Source organism: Dama dama, chromosome X (assembly GCF_033118175.1).
Source record: "Dama dama isolate Ldn47 chromosome X, ASM3311817v1, whole genome shotgun sequence".
Taxonomy (NCBI): Eukaryota; Metazoa; Chordata; class Mammalia; order Artiodactyla; family Cervidae; genus Dama; species Dama dama.
The window spans coordinates 6,727,353-6,743,111 of NC_083714.1; the positions used below are offsets into that span (position 1 = coordinate 6,727,353).

At 43.7% G+C, this 15,759-nt stretch overlaps 1 pseudogene; it reads right to left on the reverse strand.

Annotated features, from left to right (window-relative positions):
• Positions 1–13,303: 13,303 nt before the first annotated feature.
• On the reverse strand, positions 13,304–15,495 carry LOC133052146 (protein SET-like; annotated as a pseudogene).
• Between the last annotated feature and the right edge of the window lie 264 nt (positions 15,496–15,759).

Sequence of the window (15,759 nt, forward strand, 5' to 3'; positions counted from 1 at the left end):
AGTATGATCATTCTCCTGGTAGGAGTCAGTTCTCAGCTCCACACTCCGGTGTATTTCTTCCTCAGCAACCTGTCTCTCCTGGATCTTCTGTTTTCCAGTAGTGCTGTACCCCTGATTATGGCCAACTCTCTGCAGAACTTCCCCACCATCTCCTACAGCTCCTATTTTGCACAGCTCGCCATCTGAGCCTTCTTGGCACTGACTGAGTGTTTCCTTCTTGCCATTATGGCTTATGACCGATTCGTGGCTATCTCAGACCCACTCAGGTACAACCTGGTGATGTCTTCTCGAGTCTGCGTCTTAATAGCTCTGCTTGCTTTGTTGACATTTTTCCTGCTCACGATTATGCCTGTTCTGCTCTTTCCTGTCCGTTTCTGTGGGCTTAATTCAGCCAATCACTTATCCTGTGAAGTCTAAGTCATGTTTAAACTGCTCTGTTCCAATACCATTTTTCTAGAGGTTTTGATGATGATTTGTGCTATCATTTCAATGCCGCTTCCTTTAATTTTCATCCTTATCTCTTACCTTTGTGTCCTTACGGCTGTCTTAAGAATCCAGTCACCTGACACCAGGCTTAAAGCCTTTTTCACATGTGGTTCTCACCTGCTTCTGGTCACCATCTACTTTGAAAGTGAAGTCACTCAGTCATGTCCGACTCTGCGAAGCCATGGACTGTAGCCCACCAGGCTCCTCCATCCGTGGCATTCTCCAGGCAAGAGCACTGGAATGGGTTGCCGTTTCCTTCTCCAGGAGTTCTTCCCAACCCAGGGATCGAACCCAGGTCTCCCGCATTGCAAGCAGACACTTTACCACATGCTCATCTACTTTGGGACCCTAATATATATTTATGTGAAACCTCAGACCAAAAGGTCTCAAAATGGGGATAAAATTGTCTCTATATTTTATGCAGCAGTGACTCCCATGCTGAATCCACTCATCTACACCCTGAGAAATAAGGATGTGAAAGCTGCTCTCAAGAGAGTTACCTGTGGGGCAAAGTCCTGATGCCTCAATCAGGAGACAGACCTGATAAGTTCGCCTCTGCAAATGACACTTTTCAAATGGGAAAGGACTTGCAAAGCATCTGGTTAATGGAAGAAATGACCTAAGAGCAGAGGTCTGATTTTGTAAAAATAGAAAACTGCTGGATGTCACATGCATCCTAAATACAAACAAAATGCGAGTTACACACAAGGAGCACTAAAATAGTAAATAGTCTTTATACATAAAACGTCTTGAGAATCATTAAGACATAAAATAAGTCCTCCCGTAGCAGAATGGCCAAATGACATAAGCATGACTCAGTAAAGAAAATATAAGCATTCACACATAAGCGACAATAAAAATATCACTTTTCATTTATTATGTTAACAAAAATGAAAAACATTTATAGTGTATATATATACATCATTGGGGAGAGTTTGGGGAAATGCCACTAGTGCCAAGTAAATTGGCACCGACTTTTGGAGGGCAATTTTGGTAGCTATAAAAGGCCAACATCTGGGTGACCCACGTGGTGGGGGAGGTGGCCCTCAGCTGGGACAGCCTTGCCCCCTGCATGCACAGCTCTGGGGGCCCCATGGCAGTTCCGAAAACAACCACAATCTCTGCCTTCTGAAGACTCTTGCAGTCCGTACATGTGCAGTGATCGCCCTGCACCCTCCCCAACATTCAGAGAACCTCAGGGAAGAAGAAGGTGGTTTCTCCCCAAAGGCAACTCTTCTACCTTTGAAATGGCGCCTTTCAGCAATCTTTACAGGGGACTGATTGGCCCTGAATAGCTGGTCGGCTTTTTTAAGCTATTCTAAAGGTATTTTCAAAACTTTTCTTTCCCTGGCTATAGACTTTCATCACCAATTCCAGGAAAACATAAAACACCCCTGTGATGAATGAAATGTTTTTGCCTCCCCTACACACACTAGTGTTGAAGCCTGAACCCCCAGTGTGATGTATTTGGAGATGCACCCAGGTCTGATGGTGTTAATGACCTTGTAAGAAGAGGAGACACCAAGAGTGCCCTCACGTCCTCTCTCTCTGCCCACCAGGAATCATATGAGGATGTCATATGGCTGTGAGATGTCAGCCATCCACAAGCCAGGATGAGACCTTTCTCCGGAAATTGAACCAGCTGGCTTTGATCTTGGGCTTCCAGTTTCCAGAATTGGGAGAAATAAATGTCTGTTGTTTAAGCCACATACTCCATGATCTTTTGTGATAGCATCCCAAACAGACTAAGACACTTGCCTCGGTATCTTATGTCATTATGTCCCCTAGGTGCATCTATGTCACAGAAATATGTATGTATGTATGTAACATGTTTGTACAAGAGTGCTTGTTAAAGCACTGTTTGGACTTGTGAGGATTTTGAATAAAAATCTTAAGTGCCCATCAACAAAGTAATACTTAAATAAATAACACTTCCCTAGTGGCTTAGAGGGTAAATAGTCTGCCTGCAATGTGGGAGACCCAGGTTCGATCCCTGGGTTGGGAAGATCCCCTGGAGAAGGAAATGGCAACCCACTCCAGTATTCTTTCCTGAAGAATCCCATGGACAGCGGAGCCTGGTGGGCTCCAGTCAGTCCATGTTGTCGCAAAGAGCTGGACACGACTGAGCAACTTTACTTTCAATTTCACTTTAAATAAATTACAGTACATCCGTACAATAGGGCTTTGTACTGCTAAGGATGACCCTACTCTTATGAGTCTCTCATTTTTCTTGGACCAGAAGGTTCCCAGGCTGTTAGGAACCTTCTGTTCATGATGATGTCAGAAATGCAGGAGGGATGACCATGATATTTCATAAGGCCAAGGATCAAATCAGCACATTGTTACTTCTACCTAGAAGATAACATGAGTAAGACAACACATTTTGACCATGGTAGAGAAATAACCAAAGATAAATACAAACATGATAATCATAATTTCTGTGAAGACTGAGTTTCGATACAGAGAAAAAAAATCATTTTGGCTCATTTACAGAGAAAGGTTGATTACATAATCATTAAAGAAGGTTATATGATTGTCAAGAATCCTGAAGAAATGAACTCCAAGCTGATTTTCCAGAAACATATTACCAATCAGAGTGGTGCTATCAAGGTGAGATGCCGTCTGCAACCAGACAGCTGTCAGCTCTGCAACCAGCTCATCTGTTGTGATCCTCACCTGAGTCTCTCCCAGTTAACTCAGTCTCAAAATGTAATTGCTTTTCTTTTGTTTGGAACCCTCTGGCCCCAGACCTTAATTTGGTTTCCTCCCTTCATTGCTTCTTTCCTACTTTCCTAAAATTTTCTGTGTAAAATATGTCAAACATACAAAAAAGTTTTAGAGAATAGTGAAACACACACATGCCCACCACACTAATTTAATAACTTAACATTTTACAACATTTTGCTTTAGAATTTTCTGATAACATTGCTACTTTAATATGACCAGTAGCTGTAGATGCTAAGTCACTTTAGACATGTCTGACTCTTTATGAGTCAGACACTTCAGTCAAGTCTGACTCTTTATGACACTCTATAGATTTTAGCCCACCAAGCTCCTCTGTCCATGGGATTCTCCAGGCAAGAATACTGGAATGAGTTGCTGTGCCCTCCTCCAGGGGCTCTTCCCAACCCAGGGATTGAATCCACATCTCTTACATGTCCTGCATTGACAGGTGGGTTCTTTACCACTAGTGCCACCTGGGAAGCCCAGATAGTCACCCTACCTCCCCCTCCCCACAAAAAAAGGGATACCACAAACAAATGCAAAGATAAGATACAAACTCAGATAATATATTTAGTGTACATCATACTGGCTAGACATTAGTAGCTATAGTCTAGAAAATAAAGAATTCCTATCTTCCAAAAGGCTCCCTCCTAACAGGCTATGGACCAGAATATAATCACATGGCTGCTCCTAGTGACAAGAGCGATCAGGAAATCTTGTCCTTTTCCAGCCTGCTATGCACCAGATATGGAAGGAAAAGAGGACAGAGGTTGAATGACAGCTGGTGGTCTCTGCCACAGTTTTGCTAAACGTTTCTAAGACATTTGTCAAAAAACATTTTTCCACTTGTTTCTCTGCTTTTTGCTTCATTAATCTATGCTCCTATCTTTATATTTCCTTTTTAAAATTTTTTTTTAATATTTCCTTTTTAATGAACATGGATCTGAGCAAACTTTGGAAGATAGTGAAGTACAGAGGAGCCTGGCGGGCTACAAGCCATGGTATCACGAAGAGTCGGACACAACTTGACAAGCCAACAATAACGTTTTCTTTAGGTTTATTCTGTAGATGTTTTACTAGCTCCTTGAGTTGGATACAATTTACTTTGTCTTTTATGATTTTTAGACTTTTCCATTTTTTCTAACTTTTCACTTTGAGATAATTTTAGACTTGTAGAATAGCTGCAAAGATATGACAGAGAATTCCTTTATAGCTTTCAACCAGCTTCCCCTAAGGCTAGCATCTTACATAGTTACGGTACACTTATCAAAATTAAGAAATTAGCATTGGGTCAACACTATTAACTAAGCTATAGATTTTATTTGGAGTTCCCCAGCTTTTCAGTAATGTCCCCTTTCTATTTCAGGATCTAACGCAGGAGACCACACTGCATGTAGTCATCATGTGTCCTTAGTCTGATCGGTGGTGGTTCCTTTGTCTTTCCTCATATTTCAAGATCTTGATACCTCTGAAGAGCACCAGCCAGGCATTTTTGTAGAATGTCCCTATATTTGGATTTGTGTGACAATTTTGTCATGATGAGACCAATTTGTGGAGTCTGGGGAAGAATGCCACAAGGGAAGTACTCTTCTCGTCGCCTTCTCTGGGGAGAGTGTAACATCACTGTGATGCCTTATCACTGGCAGAGTTAACTGTGGCTTAGGTGCTATGTGGCAAGTTTTCCCCACCGTAAAGTTAATATTTTCCCTTTTAACAAGTCCTTGCTTGTGTTTGCTTAGTTGCTCAGTCGTGTCCAACTCTTTGTGACCCCATGGACTGTAGCCTGCCAGGCTCCTCTGTCCAGGGGGATTCTCCAGGCAAGAACACTGGAGTGGGTTGCCATGCCCTCCTCCAGGGGGATCTTCTCAACCCAGAGATGTAACCCATGCAGGTCTCCCACAACAAATCCTTAGAAGGGAGTAAATAAGTCCAGCCTACTTCAAGGGGAGGAAAACTAAGTTTCATCTCCCAGAGGGAAGACTAACAAAGAATTTGTGGACATATGATAAAGCAGTACAGTAATTACCAAACATTTTAGAGGAGATAGGCTATGCCAATTGTCCATCTCTCCTCAAAGTTTCACTCACTACTGTTAGCGCACACTAGTGCCTTTTACTGGTAGCTATTATCACTCTGGGACTCCCTAGGTGATTTTCTGTTTCTCCTATTCCATGTTTTTAAACACATGTATTTAAAGCTACAGTTTTCTCTCTGAGAACCACTCTCTCCTTATACGTCTGATATGTAGTACTTTCACTGCAATTCAGCTTCAAATATTTCACCGTGTCTCCTCTATTACTGGCATTTTACCAGTGAGTTATTTAGGAGTGCGTTTTAAGGTTCCAAACATAGGTTTGTTTGACTTTATCATTTTAACGTTGCTTCAAATTTAATTGAATAATGGTGAGGGAACATAGTCTGTATGGTGTTGATTCTCTGAAATTTGTTCAAATATCTTTCATCAAGTAGTATGTGGTCTATTTTTGTAATTTCCCCCTGTGCACTTGGGAAAAAGTCTCTATCTCTAGTGGATGCAGGGTTTTTACATGACTTTCAGATTGTTGTTTAAATCTCCTCTGTCCTTACCAATATTTTGTGCTTGGTCCATTTCTGGTAGAAGTGGGTTAAATGTACTATGATTTGCATTCTTTTTGTGAGTAGAACTGCTTATTTACTTGCCTTTTGAATAAAAAATATACAAATGTGGTCACATTAAACATTCTGCAGATTTTTTTGTAGTTAGTAAAAGTTTACTGTGCACACACCAGAAAGACAGCTTGCAAACCAGAAGCACTCAAAACAGGGAACAAGGCTCAGGGGTATATTGTTATAAGGCAACTTATGTAGTGAGGAAATTCTTCACAGTGGTTGGTTATAATATTAGGATTTTTAGTTCAGTTCAGTTGCTCAATCATATCCAGTTCTGTGACCCGTGGACTGCAGTATGCCAGTCTTCCCTGTCCATCACCAACATCCACAGCTTGCTCAAATTCATTTCCATCGAGTCGGTGATGCCATCCAACCATCACATCCTCTGTCATCCCCTTCTCCTCCCGCCTTCAGTCTTTCCCTGCATCAGGGTCTTTTCTAATTATCCAGTTCTTCACATCAAGTGGCCAAAGTATTAGAGTTTCAGCTTCAGCATCAATCCTTCCAATGAATGTTCAGGACTGATTTCCTTTAGGATTGACTGGTTGGATCTCCTTGCAGTCTAAGGGACTCTCTCAAGAGTCTTCTCCAACACCACAGTTCAAAAGCATCAACTCTTTGGTGCTCAGCTTTCTTTATGGTTCAACTCTCATATCCATACATGACTGCTGGAAAAACCATAGCTTTGACTGGGCAGACATCTGTCGGAAAAGTAATATCTCTGCTTTTTAATATGCTGTCTAGGTTAGTCATAGCTTTTCTACCAAGGGGCAAGCGTCTTTTAATTTCATGGCTGCAGTCACCATCTGCAGTGATTTTGGAGCCCAAGAAAATAAAGTCTGTCACTATTTCTATTGTTTCCCCATCTATTTGTCATGAAGTGATGGGACTGGATGCCATGATCTTAGTTTTCTGAGTTTTAAGCCACCTTTTTCACTCTCTTCTTTCACTTTCAGCAAGAGGCTCTTTAGTTCTTCTTCACTTTCTGCCTTTAGGGTGGTGTCATCTGCATATCTGAGGTATCTCTTGACTTCCTACTTTTGCATTCCAGTCCCCTATGATGAAAAGAACATCTGTTTTGGGGATGATACTTCTAGAAGGTCTTGCATGTCTTCATAGGATCTTTCAACTTCAGCTTCTTCAGCATTAATGTTTGGGGCACAGAGTAAGATTACTGTGATATTGAATGGTTTGCTTTGGAAATGAACAGAGGTCATTCTGTCATTTTTGAGATTGAACCCAAGTACTGCATTTTTAACTCTTTTGTTGACTATGAGGGCTACTCCATTTCTTCTAAGGAATTCTTTCCCACAGTAGTAGTATACAATGGTCATCTGAATTAAATTTGCCCATTCCAGTACACTTTAGTTCACTGATTGCTAAAGTGTCAATGTTCACTCTTGCCAGAATTTTCAGTAGTTACAGCATATCAACCATGAGAAAGGGTTTAGGTTTTGCTCATTATCTCCAGAGCTTTAAGTAAGAAATGATCCAAGTCAGAGTAGACTCCCCCAAATGACCTATATTAAACTTTACTTCTATGACTAAACTGGTTTCGTTTGTTCGGGGATTTTTAAGGCTGGCGTCCTTTTGTGGTTGTTGTTTTTTAATTGAAATAGAGTTAATTTACAATGCTGAGTTCATTTCAAGAGTATAACACAGTGATTCAGATAGATAGATAGATTCTTTTTCAGATTCTTTTCCAATATAGGTTTTTACAAGATATAGAGTTCCCTATGCTATACAGTAGGTCCTTGTCTATTTTACGTATGGTAGTGTGTATATATCCCAAACTCCTAATTTATAACCCTCGTCCCCTTTGGTAACTCTAAGTTTGTTTTCTATGTCCAGGAGTCTGTTTCTGTCTTGTAAATAAGTTCATTTGCACCATATTTTAGCTTCTACATGTAAGTGATATCATATCATATTTGTCTTTCTTACGGTGCAGATTTTTTAGCTTCTTTTTTTCCTTTGGCTGCTCTGCCACACCGCCCCACCCACTTCCTTTCCCCCTCCTCATCACCCTTCCCACTCCACCCACAGGTGACGTATGTCAACAACTCAGTTCATGTCCTTTAATATAACCAAATATAGATATCTGTCTATGTACACTTATATATATATATAGTATTCTTTCCCATTTGTGTTTCACAAAATTGGGCTCACATTATACACATTTTGGGCAGGCTTTTATTCCTCACTTAGTAACCAACATCCATCTCTCCCAATTAATTGTCATAACTCTGGATCATTCTTTTTAATACCCACATAATAATTGCGGGTGTTGATTGAACTGTTTCCCTCTGTTGGTTACTCACCTTATTTCCAGGTTTTTTCACCACCATGAGAAAAGTAGCAATAAACATTCTTTTCACATATATCTGTCCACCCCACATAGACCAGATGTGCAGATTCATTGCCAACAGTTAAAAGACCAGCAACTCTTAATGCTGACGGGTGCATATTCTGGGAAACATATTCTGGTCTATTTCAGGTCGAAATGGAAGGAACACAGCCTTTTTGGAAACCAGTTGGGCAATATTTTTTCTTTGTGGGAATCATTCCCAGAGAATAAGAATAGCCTCTCTGCTAAGTCAGCACTGATGCACAGCAGAGGGATAAAGAGAGACAAAGAGCTGTGAACATACAGCTAATGGCAGTTAAGAGCCAGAGAAGGACAGAGAAAGAAGCCTGTCATGGTGCAGTCCACGGGGTCGTGAAGAGTCAGACACAACTTGGCGACTGCATAAGAGCCAGAGAGCCTGGTGGGAGAGGGCAGTGGAGAGGGGACTTACCTACGAAGCTCAGGTCAGGGACTCGGTGGAAAAATCTCACACTCTGAAATATGAGATTGTTCTACGTGGGGGATGTCCTTGAGGATGTTGCCTCTGCAGAACCCCCTGGGCTCTCTGAATGGCAGGGGTCCTTCAATTACCCAGCAGAGCTAGTGAGGACACAGAGGAGAAGCCGTGTGAAGATGCAGAGATTGGAGTCATGAAGCCACAAGCCAGGGAACACCTTGGCTGGAAGGTGGAAAACAAGGAAGGATCCTCCCCTACAGTCCCTGGAGGGAGCCCAACCCTGCCAACACTCTGATTTTGGACTTCTGGCTTCCAGAGTCCTGAGTGGATAAATTTTTGTTGTTTTAAACCACTCAGTTTGTGGTAATGTGTTGTGCTTAGTTGCTCAGTTGTGTCCAACTCTTTGCGACCCCATGGGCTGTAGCCTGCCAGGCTCCTCTGTCCATGAGGATTCTCCAGGCAAGAATACTGGAGTGGGTTGCTATGCCCTCCTCACAACCCAGGGATTGTACCCAGGTCTCCCGAATTGCAGGTGGACTCTTTACCATCTGATTCTTCCCCCACCAGGGAAGCCCAATGTTGTGGCAATTCTATAACGTATATTGTGCTTGTGTGCTGAGTCATGTCTGGCTCTTTGCAACCCCATGAACTGTAGCCGGCCAGGCTCCTCTGTCCATGGGATTTCCCAGGCAAGAATACTGGAGTGGATTGCCATGCCCTTCACCAGGGAATCTTCCCAACCCAGGGATCAAAACGACATCTCCTTATCTCCTACATTGGCAGGCAGATTCTTTTACCACTGCGCCACCTGGGAAGCCCTATAACATATATTACCAATATATATATAAATAGAACACAGGCATATATGCATGTAATATATGATACACACACACACACACACACACACACACACACACACACACACATATATATATATAATGTACTATAGGACTTCCCTGGTGGTTCAGTGGTTAAGAATCCTCCTGCCAATGCAGGGGACACAAGTTTGATGCCTGGTCCAGGAACTAAAATCCAAGATGCCACAGAGCAACTAAGCCCAAATGCCACAATGCCACAACTACTGAACCTGTGCGCCTAGAGCCTGTGCTCCACAACAAGAGAAACCACCACAAAGAGAAGCCCGCACACTGCAATAAAGAGTAGCTTCACTTGCCGCAGCTAGGGAAAACACACACACAGCAGCAAAGACCCAGTGCAGCCAAAAATAAATAGTTTTTAAATAAATATTTTTAAAAATTAAAAAATAGGTATTATTTATAAATTATATATACTTTTATATCATATTTATTAATAGATATTGGAGGTGCCTGATGTCTTGGTCACTTGCTCAGAGGCCTGAAGGGAAAGGACTAGAAGATTTGTGACAATGAAGAAGTCTATAGTGGAGGCTTGTGGGTGGACAGCTGGTAGTGGGTATAAAGTAGGAAGATTCGAGGATTGGGAGCAAATACCCAGCAGAAAACATCCAGGCACAGAAGAGGGACTGAACAAACAAGTAGACAAATTAATTTGGCCAGCTGATGTTAGCCATCTTTTGTCATGGGTTACCTGAAACTATCCTGAGGGGTCTGTGCACAGATAGTTCCCATAGGCCCAGATGGAGGCCCAAGAATAAAGGCTCCTCCCCCTTACCAAGGCTGATCCATCTACTGCTACCTCTGAATGTTCAACTTGCCAGTGACAGGAACCAACTGGTACTGAACCCCTGATGAGTGTTAAAAGAGAGACTTATTTTCATTGTATGCTGCCGTGCACTATTTGGGCTTCCCTGGTGGCTCAGAGGGTAAAGCGTCTGTCTACAATGTGGGAGACCTGGGTTTGATCCCTGGGTCGGGAAGATCCCCTGGAGAAGGAAATGGCAACCCACTCCAGTACTCGTGCCTGGAAAATCCCATGGACGGAGAAGCCTGGTAGGCTACAGTCCATGGGGTCGCAAAGAGTCAGACACGACTGAGCAAGTTCACTCACTCACTCACTTTGTGCACTATTTGAATTTTACCATGTGCACATGTCACTTCTATAGTAAAAATTATGAAACCATTCTTGCTTTGAATGAGAGGAAAAAAATGAGAAAGACCTGGTTGAGCAGGAGAGGGAAATGTAGTCAGTTCTGAAGGCAGCAGCAGATGGAGCCAAAGGCAAAGTGAAAGGATGAGCCTCAGGTAGAAACACACAGGCTTGTGGGTGATGGGAAGAGGGCAGAGAGGTCGGGGGGCACAGCAGGGGCAAGTGTTGGGTACAAGATGGTCAAGAAAGTGAGGAGCAAGGTCTTCTGCTAAAGGTGAGGGAGGAAGCAAGGCAGCAGAGTCCCAGGGATGGAGAGAACACAGAAGGTATGAAAACAGCCCTGAGGATTCTCTCCATGGGGGAAGGAAGGAGGGAATGAGAATAGTGATCATTAATGTTTTTAAGATGAGTGCTGGTGTTACATGAGTCTTTGCTCTGTTCTTCCTTAACCCTTTCAATGTGTTTGACATCAGTGTCATTGTGGGGCTCCTAGAGGACTTAAGCAGAGATGGGCAGGCCCTGTCAGGGTCTGCCTGACTTAGGATGGTGTGAATTTCTGGTGCACCCAATCTGCTCTGCTCTGTAACCTTCTTCTGTTAGGATAAGCCTCTAGGTGTAGGCTCAGGGGAATCAGATAATGGTGGGTAGGAGGTGTTCAAACAGTCCAGGCTTCTATTCTAAGAAACCATCCAGAATAGGGTGTGTTGGGGAGAGGCCATGTTACACAGAGGAGTCTTAATGCTAACGAAAGGAAGGGAGGTGAGGAAGAGGGAAGGCCTTTAGGGCATGGGAAATTGTTGACAGTCAAAGGCTTACAGAATCCCAGGAAGAAGCCACTCCTCTGATGTTAGGGCACTCAGCTCTGGGAAGCTTGGAACCAGAAAGTGCAGAGAAAATTATGATAAACCATTGACATTTTCACCCCATTTCATCCCCTTCTGTCCCCCAGCCAGTGTTAGATGTTTGCTGTGTGTCCTTGCAGACTTTTACAAAATATGTTTTGTTATACACACATACACACACACACACACACACACACGCACAAACAACATGCAGGACTTGTGTACAGAGAGGGGAGTTTACAAATTGCAGCTTACTCTATGTCCTGTTCTGCATTTTGCTTATAGTCATTAGGATGCTTTTTGAAATCAACTTAACAGTGTCATTCTTTCCTTTTCCCTGCTGCATTTTAACCTACTAGATGACTATGACCCACTGCATTTATCCATTTACTTACTGATGGGAATTTAGATTCTTCCTGGTTTTTCCTATCACCAACATCCTTGGGCATGTGTCCTAATACACATCAGATACCAGTGTTTCTCTAGATGTGCCAGGCAGTGAGTTATAGAGAGAATGGCCATTTTCAGTTGTAATACTTTTAGTTTGAGGCCAGTCTTGTCGCTTATATGACCCCACAAGCTGAATGACCCTGGGAAGTTGCAGACACCCTCAGTTTCCTGCCTGTTTACTCACCTATAGAAGGAGATAATAGTACATAGTTCAATCATAGGATTGTTTCATGGCTTAGTTAATACTTATGTATGGCTTTTTTTTGTGTGTGTGTACACATTTAGCTTTATTGTAACAAAGCAACTTGTATACTTTTGATGTTTAAAACTGAGCATCATCTTTCCAGTGAAACAAAATTTTTTAAATAAACAGGAACAAAATTACAATAGAGAATGTCAATTGCAAATAAGATCCAACAGGTTCTTCTGATTCTCCCATTGAGCGGCAGGGCTCAGGTCATGGTTAGGAGTTAATTTTATTTTTAAAGTGTCATCTTAAACTGCAGGGATGTCCATTAAATATCACAAGTAAACATGCCAAAGGAGAAGCCATGTTGTCAAAATGCCCACTTAACCCACCCAAACATCTCAAACCCACCCTTTGCTGACCTTCTATAACCCAATTTTTAAAGTTTTTTTTTTCTTTTTTTAAACAAAAGAAAGTAGACAGATACATGTTGGTAAATGCTAACTGTCCATATTCACATAGAGACACAGTGTAACCTCTGAGCCCAATATACAGAGAAAGGAGGAAAAAGCTAGAATTCTATGCACCACTACACAGGGGCCTAGCACCCTCCCACTTCTAGCAGAGCTAAGAGAGAAGGTTTTTCTTTTTTTTTTTTTTTTCCACCACAGAACATGGTGGTGCTGATTCTATAAAGTTTTTCTTAAGACAGGAAGGGATAAAAATGAATTTGGAACAGAAAGGGGTAGGAGATTATTTTCCCACTGAATTCTGCTCAAGGTATCCCCCCCCCCAAAATAAGTTGTGAACCATGGTATAAAGGAGAAAAGAGACCTCAAAAACAGGACAACTGAGCACAAGAGGAAGAAAAATAAAAGACTGCAACTTGCTCCTAGGGACTGGAGAAAATTTTATTTATTTATTTATTTTTTCATTTATTTTTATTAGTTGGAGGCTAATTACTTTACAATATTGTAGTGGTTTTTGCCATACATTGACATGACACAGCCATGAATTTACATGTGTTCCCCACCCCAATCCCCCCTCCCGCCTCCCTCCCCATCCCATCCCTCTGGGTCTTCCCAGTGCACCAGCCCTGAGCACTTGTCAAAAGGTTGGAATCCATCAGTGTTCCATTAGTCATCTTCCTCTCCTTCCACCCCTTCATCATCATCTTCATCTATTTCACCTTCATCCTCATCCTCTTCTTCATCAGTACCTTCCAATCCTTCTTTCTCTTCATCATCATCCTCATCTTCTTCTCCTTCCCCTTCCTCATCATCCATGTCAGGAACCAAGTAGTACTGTAATGAATTTGGCCAAATATCATCTTTGATGACCTCTCCTAACTAATCTGCACCTGCATCGGAATGATCAGTAAACCAGGTGAAGAAGCTTTCTGGTTCCTCATGCTGTCTCTTCCTGCTGGCTTTATTCTGTTTGACTTGATCTTTTCATCAAATCCTTTCCAGATTTCCAGTTGATTTCAGTGGACTTCGAAGATGGATCACCACTCTTATTCAGATGAAATTCTTTGGAGAGAATTTTATTTTCCAAGTAAGGGCTTTCATCAAAATAAAAAATCTATTCTGTAACCTGATGTAGTGTCTTCAAATTCTGTCACTTCAACTCTTGTCAAATAACACAGCGCCTCTTCATACTCCTCCCTAAGCAGAGAAGACACTTGTGGATGGTTAACAAATGTCACCCCAAAATTTGGGATTTGGGCAATCAATTCCAACCTCTTCTGGAAAAAAAAAAAAAAAAGGTTGGCGGAGTTGGTAATATTTCTGTCCTACTTTCAAAAGTATTAAGTTCATTATGTTTCTATTTCATTTTATACTTCATCAATGTGTTCAATTGCTTCTTGCTGTTCTTTTTCTGAAGTCTCGGGGCCTCATCGCGGTTGGATTTGAGCTTCTTGGTACTGACTTTGGCTGCAGGCGCCAACCTGGTGCTGGTGCTCGGGGTTGGGGGCGGAGCAGGGAGGTGAGAAAGAGGGGAAGGCACAGGGGGCGGCCAGCGGCTTCCCCTTATGCCACATACACGGGCTCTGGCGCTCTGTCTCTTGGTCGCTGTCCCTCCCCCTGACTTGCGCGCGCTGCCCTTGTGGCCTGACGACGAGGGAGGGGCTGGGGCTGCGTTCAGGGCCGCGGCCCCGGCTCGTGCTTACAGAGGGGAGGCGGCGGCGGGCGGGCAGGCGGCTAGGCTCCCTCACTCGCTCTCCAGCTCGCTGCTCAGTCTCCCGAGCCACCTCCTCCTCCACATTCTCCTCAGGGCGAAAGGGGATGTATGGCTTTAAGAGTGGTACCAGAACCAGAAGTGAATGTTGCCCACTTTGCTAGCACAGATTCTGCCAGATAACCGCACCAAGTGTCCCTCCAAAGTTTAATATATGCCCCCCTCCAGCAGTGCACACAGCCACTGGTTTATTCATGACCTTCGTAAATTTAGCAAATCTGATGAGAAAAAATGATTTGTGGTTTGAGTATGCAGCTCCCAATTATTGATGGTGTGCATTAGAATTCCCTCCCATTTGGATTGAGTCAGGGATCAGGAAACTATGGCCTATGACCCGAATGCAGCCAGCCAGTAAACAGTATCAGAGCAGATTAGTTTACACATTGGTTAGGGCAGCTGTCCTGCCAAAAGTCTGGAGGCCAGGCAAGTTGCAATGGATCACTTAGCCTGCAGAGTAGGAACTATTTCCTGTCTGCCCTGTCACAGAAGAGCTTTCCAGCGCTGCTTTTTGCCTATTTGAGTCCTCTGCTCCTTCACCGAGCGGGAGGTTAGCTACCTTTGGGAATGTGGGCTTACAACTATTCTCTGCCCCAGCAGGCTTCACAGTCATCAGTGCATTTAGTCCCCACAAGCCCAAAAGAGACACGGTGCCACTTACCAGTTTTAAGAACCCGAAACTAAAGCTTGAGACTGAGGAACCGGAAGAAGCGGGGCCAGAGCCCTGGAACCTATAATTCGGCTCCCCTCCCCCACGATCACCTCTTCAACGACTGATCCTGTAGGAACCACGTGCCCTCTGTCCTCATTGGTGGGAGCCCTCAAAAAACGGGCATGCAGCACACGCCGATTGGTGGGCTGTGGCACGCATGCACCCTGCTGTTAAGGGGTAGGATCTTGGCCCCCATTCCGAGGGCTTCTAGCACCTAGGGCTGTGAGGGTTGTGGAGTCTGCTGTGTTGAGAAATGAGCTCGTCCGACGATGATGAGGTATGTCTGACTGGGATCAGGTCTTTCCCCAGGGCACAGGGAGGGCAGCGGTGGGGACAGGACCCACTTAGTGGGGTCCCCGGGGTGGTGTAGGCGACCATGGCCTGGGTAGAGTGGCCCAGATGAGGGCACTCCAAGGTGGTGAGGGTGCAGCCGTCTGGAGGTTTGGGGAGGAGGCCTGGGGACCGGGGAGGTCTAGGAGAGCAATTGCTGGAACATGTCTCTGGGTCTCCAGGGGCTAACTTCACTGAACCAGCCCCCCTCAGACCTGGAGCCCTCCGACCTGTCCTCGGACGAGTTCCAGGAGACACCGCACATGAAGGTGGGCATCTTCTGCAAAGAAGGAGGCCAGCTCAAGGCGGGGG